Here is an 8,239-nt window from a genome sequence, read left to right as displayed (position 1 = left end):
GAAGGGTTGGGTCAGAGAAGTCGTAGAACCGCCAGATAATAGAAGAATCGGGTCACAGAAAGTTCATAGAAGTCACAGAGCATAGAATGTCTCATCATAGAACAATCAGACCACAGCCAGGTCACAGAATGACGTGTTGTGTCCTAGAAGGCTTGAGTCATGGAAGGGCCTGATTATAAAAGAGGCAAGTCACAGAAGAGTTAAGTTATAGATGTGTCAGGTGTTAGAAGAGCAATAGAAGAGTTCAGTCGTAGAAGGTTCCTACAAGGCTCAGGTCACAGAATTTTCCCATAATAGAAGAGCTGAGTCACAGAAACATGAGAATTGATTTGGATAATAGAAGAGTCTGGTCCTAGAAGGGTCATCAAAGAGTCAGATCATAGAAGTGTCAGGTCATAAAATGGTTAGGTCATAGATTATTCCAGTCCTAGAGGAGCGAGGTCATAGCAAGCTGTAGAAGGATCATAGAAGAACTGGGTCATAGAAGGCTTGAGCCATAGAAGGCTCAAGTCATAGAAGACTCGGGTTTTAAAAGAGTCAAGTCATAGAGGAGTCCTAGAAGAGTGTGGTGGTAGAAGAGTTGGTTCATAGAACAGATGGGTCATAGAAGGCTCATTGAAGAGTAGGGTTGTAGAAGGGGTCCTTGAAGTGTCGGGTCATAGAAGCACTAGGTTATAGAAGGCTCATAGAATTTTGGGTGATAGAAGTCCTAAAACCACAGCTGGTGGCTCATATAAGAATAATATCATCCAGGAGACAGATCATAGAAAGGTCACTTAACAGTAGTGTTCATTCATAGAACAGTTGGGTCATAGAAGGGTTGGATTAGAAGAGTCACATCATAGGAGATGTGACTATATGATCTTTTTAGATAATTTGCATCACAGAAGAGTGATAGAAGCCTTGGGTCATAGAAAGTCATGTCATAGAAGAGTCAGAGAATAGTCAAGTCATAGAAGGTCATATAAGGCTCGAGTCACGGAAGTGTCAGGTCATATAAGGGACAGATGAAAGAAGAGTCAGGTTATAGATGTGATGGATCATAGAGGAGTAATAGAAGAATTCAGTCACAAAAGGTTCATAGAGGTGCTATGTCACAGAAGTCTCAGGCCATAAAAATTTAGGTGCTAGAAGGGTCATAAAATATTTGTGTCATGGAAGAGTCAAGTCAGAGAACCATGAGAGTTTAGTCAGGAAGAAGAAGGATTGGGTCATGGAAAACTCCTAGAAGAGTTATGTCATAGAATTATTGAGTCATAGAAAAGTTGGATCACAAATCATTCAGGTCATAGAGGAGATTGGTAATAGCAGAAAGGTGAGACACAATCTGCCCAAAGGGAATCCAGTCCCCTTCTCTTTCAGATATCCAAAAATAGAATCCGAGGGGAAAATATCTGAGGCACAGCCTTTAGCTCCCCTGCTCATCCATTGGCCATTTCTGAAAAGGACATGCAAAGTGGAAGAAGTGCCAGTGGTCAGGGCATCTCCATGGCCTTGTGAAAATGATGGAGAGTGGCCTCCCTGGGACATCATCCTGCTCACTCAGCTCCCTGGGATACTGTCCCTCCTGTCCCACAGAATGGGAAGGATTGTGTTTGCTCAAGTGATCCCTGACTTGTTCCCCACCCACCCCTGTTCCATCTCCTCCAGAATCCCGTCCTGAGTCACAGTGGCCTGGGAGAACTTGCTGGGGAAGAGAGGGACAAAGAGGACACAGGGGATCACAGATCAGCAGTGCCCACACAGGTCCGAAGCAGCAAACACTCATCATGAGGACATTGAATGGCCTTTCAAGTTGAGACTGAATCTCGGCCTGGACCCATGCTGAACTTGGAGGATGCTGTCCTTGAAGACTGTCTGGGCTGAGTTCTGTTACCATGTCCCAGCTCTGTCTCCCATAGAACAGCTCCAGTTTCTCCTGGCTGTGCCCCTGGCTGAGGGCATTGCTGCCCATTGGGGTTGAAGCCCTGCAGCTGTGGTGTCAGTCAAGCTCATCCCTACCATGAAGAAACCTGGGACCAAGCACTCGGAACCCGTGTATGTGAAGGCTTTGCTTAGCACAAAGACGTGTCAGGGAAAGAAGAGAGCTGAGTGTCTTTGCAGCCCCAGGTCTAAAGACCCAGCATCAAATTCCTCAATTCACTCAATGGAACAGGTCCCCCCAATTTGGAGAAATGAGATTACTCTCTGTCAACTTCCTATTGTCCTGTCTAATGGTGGGACAAAACTATTGATTTTCATGGCCAGCTGTTTTTCTAACAGGAACAAGGACACTGCAGGACAGAATTGTCTCTCCCCAGCTGAGGGAGGGAACATCAGTGATGGCTTCAGGCTGTTTCTCAGCAGGTTCTCTGGAGCCCCAGGGACACCTCGAGGGAGCCCCGAGGGGCAGAGAAAGGGATGCCTTGGGCTGCTCCTCTGCTGCTGAGCTGGGCTGGGCTCCTGGCAGGGCGGGAGCTGGTGGCAAGGGGGCAGCGCTACAAAGAGCCATCTCTGGGCAGGAGCAGCTCCTCTGCAAAGCCCAGCAGGGCTGAGGGCACTGCTTGCAGGCAGCGAGGGCAGAGGAGGGAGGCACAGAGAGGGGAAAGGCAGGGTGGGGTGGGAGGAAAGAGGAGAACTCATCTGGAGAAAGATCTTCACAGCCCTTCTCAAGGTGAGTCTCTGGGTGCAGGACAATGTGTTTGCGGTTCCTGGAGGGGTCTCCTAAATCCAGCACAACCACAGCCTTTGGGATCTGTCAGGAGGGCTCTTGCAGTGTCTCCAGTGGAGAGAAAAAACAGGGTGCCCGCTCAGCCTGCCCAGGGAGCTCCTCATGGTGGGAGAGAGAGAAGCTGTTGGGGGAAGAAATAACTTCTGTCAGAAGAGGGTCTTTCTGCTTTCAAGAGTGAGAGTCAGGGCTGCTCACAGCTTCAAATCCCCCCCAGCATATTTATAAGAGGACATTTCAAGGGGAAGACCAGGGCAGGAATTATGTTAAAGCTAAATAACTCTCCTGAGTCTGTGTTTTCCTTTCCCTGCACCTAGGGAATTTCAGGGGAGAAATGGAAGAAGAGGTTCTCATGCTTGAACAAATTCCCGAGACTCCTGAGCTGTGTCCTTGAGGGGTCAGTAGGTCTGATAGGAGCCTTGTAAAGTGTCTCCAGCTGCTCCTCTGCCCATGGACAGCACCAGCATCACCTCTGCTGGACCCATCAGGCTCCGTCTGTCTTGTCCTTTTCTGCTTACAAACAAGATCCTGTGCGTAGCTTTATCCGGCAAACAGGCAGGTTTGTGTAGGGCCAGGGGGAGAGCAGAGAGGGTCAGATGGGGTCTGTGAGCACTGACAGGGAGAAGGTATGGGGCAAGGGCACATCTCCAGTGAGGGAAGTCTCCATGCTGAAGGGGCAGGATCAGAGGATGAGAGGAAACTTAAAAGAAAGATGTGGAAGGGAGGGAGAATTGAGACAGCTCTGTGTGATCCTCTCCAGGGTAGCCCCTTCCTCTGAGCAAGCCCCCTGGCCTCCTCTCCCACCCAGCAAAGCCTCTGCCCTCAGGGCTCTGGGCTCCAGGGCTGAACCCCCTCCTCTGCAGCCACAGATCCAGCGGCCTTTGCAGGGCTCAGGGGCTGAGAGCAACTGCCCAGCAAGGTTGGTGTCTGTGAGGGGGGGAGCACAGCTGGGGAAGGGGAACACTGTCTGTGTGCCCGACTGCCTCTGCCCTGGAGTCTTGCAGCCAGACCCTCACTCTCTTTCTCCCCTTGTCTCTGTTCTTGCTGTTCTCTCATTCTTGCTTCCAGGCTCTCTGGGGATGGGAGTTGCCGCTGCAGAGTCACCCACTGCCCTGGTGGCTCCTTTACTGCTGTTGTGTCCATGGGAACCCGTGTCCCAGCTTTGCTCTGAGCTGTGAGGCTGTGGGCAATGCAGTCAGTGGGGCTGGGGAAGGAGCTGAATCTCCTGTAATCAAAAGCCATCACATGACACGTGTCTTTCTCCTTAGGTGTCCTTCCAATCTGTGAACTTCCCTCTAGAATGCATATCTGTCCTGTCACATCTTGGGGTTACCTGAAATCCCTGTGGAAAAGCGTGGAGAAGCTACAGCCAAGGAAATGCTGCTGGGTTTGTGAAATGAGCTGTGTGTGTCCTGGGCTGGAAGTGGGTGCTGAGACCTTAGGAAAGGGTGAGACATTGGGTGTTGTGAGGTGGATCCCTCTGTGCTCAGCAGTGGCTTCTCAGGGTACATGTAAGTGTGATCCCCCTTCACCTCAGAAAGGTGCAGGCCCAGGGCAGCAGGAACAAGAGTGAGGGACAGAACAGCTCCCCTCCCTCTGCACTGAGCCACAGGCAATGCTCTCGCCTCGCAGGAATTGCTTTGTTTTCCTTGAAAGGTACAGAAATTCTGGGTGTATCAGACATCCATGAAAATCTCCAGCTGAGATGGGAGAGAGCTGTAAGAAATGCTCTCCCTCTCATTCATGTTGGAGACTGCGGAGCAGTTTTAACTGGAAAATTAGAACACTGGGGCTGCTCACACCATCCCCATAATCCCCTGCTGCAGAGCAGGGCTGACTTCTCACAGCCAGCGGGCAGAGGTCCTGCTTCTCCCAGCACATTCAGCTGGCACCGTGTTCAATTCATGTTTGTGTTCTTTGCTTCACATCCAGAGGCAGCAGATGTCCAACAGCAGCCCCATCATCCAGTTCCTCCTCCTGGCATTTGCAGAAACACGGGAGCTGCAGCTCTTGCACTTCTGGCTCTTCCTGGGCATCTACCTGACTGCCCTCCTGGGCAACGGCCTCATCACCACCACCATCGCCTGTGACCACCATCTTCACAACCCCATGTACTTCTTCCTTCTCAACCTCTCTCTTCTTGACCTGGGATCCATCTCCACCATTGTCCCCAAATCCATGGCCAATTCTTTGTGGGACACCAGAGCCATCTCCTATGCAGGATGTGCTTCTCAAGTCTTTCTCTTTCTGTTTTTCATTCCAGCAGAGTATTTTCTTCTCACCGTCATGTCCTACGACCACTATGTTGCCATCTGCAAACCCCTGCACTGCGGGACCCTCCTGGGCAGCAGAGCTCGTGTCCACATGGCAGCAGCTGCCTGGGGCGCTGGGTTTCTCAATGCTCTGCTGCACACAGCCAATACATTTTCCCTGCCCCTCTGCCAGGGCAATGCTGTGGACCAGTTCTTCTGTGAAGTCCCTCACATCCTGAAGCTCTCCTGCTCAGATGCTACCCTGAGGGAGTTTGGGCTTCTTGTGTTGTCTTTTTATCATTTGGCTGTTTTGTTTTCATTGTGGTGTCTTATGTGCAGATCTTCAGCTCAGTTCTGAGGATCCCCTCTGAGCAGGGATGGCACAAAGCCCTTTCCACGTGCCTCCCTCACCTGGCCGTGGTCTCCCTGTTTATCAGTACAAGTTTTTTTGCTTACCTGAAGCCGCCCACTATCTCCTCCCCATCCTTTGACCTGGTGATGGCAGTTCTGTACTCAGTGGTTCCTCCAGCCCTAAATCCTCTCATCTACAGCTTGAGGAATCAGCAGCTTAAGGATACAGTGTGGAAACTTGGGTCTGGCTCTTTTTAAGCAGCCACAAACTGCCCATCTTCATCTGTGTGTCACTTGCAATGTACTGCACTGCAGAACCAGCCTTTCTTTGGGAGCTTATTTAGATTCATTTTGGGAGATATTTTTTCTTGGTTTTGATGAAGCTGTCGACAGAGAAATGTCGTTGTTCCTCCCACCGCTGTGTCAGTGTTTCCCTGTCTTGTGTGACCCAGAGAATGTGTAAATGAGCAGCTGTGCTCTGTTCTTCTTTAAGGAAAATAAAGACCCCAGCAGCCACTTGTTTATCCTTGATCCTTCCTCCAGGACTTTCTCAGGAGCTGCTAGGTCACCTCCAGATGTGGAGGGGAAAAGAGTCCCAGCACTGCAGAGCAACAGCACTTGGTCTTTCTAGAGCTGCTGTCTTGGCATCTCCATGATCTTCTGAGCCCTTGTGCTGGTGGAAGCTCTGAGTGCTCTGAGCTTGGTCACTCTCCTGCGATTGGGCCGTGCCGGGATCACAGGCGGGGACAGGCAATGGGCATCTCTGTGACTGGGCTGATGTCCATGGAGTTGTTCTGATGGCCTGTGGGACTGAGAGTGCCTGAAGTTCACTTCACTTGGAGAACAATGTCCCCTGGAGACTGCCTGAGTGCAGCACTGGGCTGTGCTGCCTTGGACTGAGACCTCTGTGTCCATTCTTCATAGTGTGGGACATCTCAGCTGAGTGCAGAGCAGGGTGACCAACCACAGCTCTGGGAGTGGCAGCAGGAGAACAAAGACCCTGTGACTGCTGCTGTGCAGAGCCGCTGCTTGAGCACGGGGAGGGCTCTGTCTCTGAACAACCTGTGTATGAGATGAGGGCACAACGTGTCCCAGTTCTGCCCCTGAGATCTGGCAGCAAATAATGGGAAGCAGTTGGTTACCTTTCCCTCCCTCTTAATCACAAAGGGGAATTGGGAAAGGAAAAAAAGTCCTAAACATTAAAATAAAAGAATGGATTTAATAAAAACAATAAAACCTCACGCTCTTACTATCAGTAACACTTACACTAATGCTCATGCAGGTGCCAGGGCTTGTTTTAGTGCCAGTAGTAGTGTTAGAATCATAGAATCACATTGTAGAATCATGAAATGGGTTGGGCTGGAAACGACCTTAAAGATCAGCCAGTTTTAACCCCCTTGCTATTGGCAGAGACACCTTCTGCTGGATCAGGTTTCTTACAGCTTCATCCAACCTGGCCTTGAACTTCTCAGTAGTAAATCTAATACTAATTTATATACAATGATATCAAGATATTCAGCCCAATTATAGATCACACATGACCAGCAATTGTCCCCTGGACACCCTGGGGAAACTGAAACAGGGAAATTATCCCATGTGAGTCCCACACACGGACCATTTCCATGTCTGGCTGCAACACCCAACCATGAGGAGGGACTTTTGCTACAAGGAAATTTCTGTCCTCCTCCTTTGCTCACTGATACCCAACTCCACCACCATTATTAATAAAAAGGGAACCCATTTCCTACTGACATTTCTTGCACCCCAGTCCCACAGCTCTCGCCACTGCTGGGCTCTCAGCCAAACCCTTTCTCACACAGTTCCAAACACATCAGGGATTCATGGCCTTGTCTCATCAGACACGGAGAACGTCCATGGATTGGGATCCCCCAGTTGCCCTGGGGCCTTGCTCAGTGTTTCCCCCTGAAAGGTTTCTCAAAGCCCAGCTCTCTCAGCCTCTCCTTGTCCATAATGTGCTCCAGGCCCAACCATCCTTCTGGGCTCGGCAGGACTCGCTCCAGGCTGGGCAGGGTCTTCCTTGTGCTGGGAGCCCCATCCTGGACACAGCAGCCCTGATGTGTCCTGTGGTGGGTTAACCTTGTCCAGCAGACGGACCCCCCCAAGCTGCTCCTATCCTGCCCTGAACCAATGATACAGAGGGAGAAAACAAACCAGGAAAGCTCATGGGCCAAGAGAAAGCAAAGGAGGTTCAGTGACCAATGACTGTCACTGGCTCAGATGTGTGGACTTGCTGAAGGTCTGTTTAATTTATTGCCAGTTAAGATAGGTTTGGGTTATTTAAAACAAGGACAAAATATTAAAGCCCATTTCCCTCACACTTTCTCCCACATTCAAATGACTCCATTGCTCCCAGTTCCTCTGCCCACCCCAACTCCAGGAGGAGCATGGAAGATGGAGAATAGTGGGTGAAGAACATCTCTCCTGTTCCTTCCTCCTCATACTCTCCCCTTCTCCAGCGTGGATCCCCTCCATGGGATCGCACGGTATTTGTGGTCAAGGCTCTGCATGGTTCATTCCCTTCTCTACCTCGTGTCAGGGACCTGAGAGCATCCATGGGTCTTCATGGCGTCAACTGGCAACTCCCAGGCCCCCACCCACCCCTCTATCCATGGCCCAGGAGACACTGAAACCAGAAATTACTTTCAGCCCCAGCTTGACCTGAGCTGTAGGTGTGCAGGTCTGCAGACACAGACACAGCCTGGCCTGTCCATGGACCTTGTGGAGTCAGACTGGCAGTCACTTCCCAGCTTCATCCTTTTTATATTTATAATGGAATGAAACTGGTGCCCTCCAAGTGTCAGACCCAGCCGATTCACAGAGGCTTGGGACTGCCAACTGACACCAGCCCCAACCAACACAACTCCCAACTGACACATCCCCCTACTGACACCAGCCCCAACTGACACCG

At 50.6% G+C, this 8,239-nt stretch overlaps 1 pseudogene; it reads left to right on the top strand.

Moving 5' to 3' along the window:
* The first annotated feature begins 2,002 nt into the window (after positions 1 to 2,002).
* On the top strand, positions 2,003 to 5,568 carry LOC128849183 (olfactory receptor 14A16-like; annotated as a pseudogene).
* The last annotated feature ends 2,671 nt before the right edge of the window (positions 5,569 to 8,239 follow it).

The sequence above is a fragment of the Cuculus canorus genome, chromosome 14, assembly GCF_017976375.1.
Source record: "Cuculus canorus isolate bCucCan1 chromosome 14, bCucCan1.pri, whole genome shotgun sequence".
NCBI classification, from domain to species: domain Eukaryota; kingdom Metazoa; phylum Chordata; class Aves; order Cuculiformes; family Cuculidae; genus Cuculus; species Cuculus canorus.
Note: the sequence above shows the minus strand (reverse complement) of the source record. Positions and strands in the feature narration are given on the sequence as shown.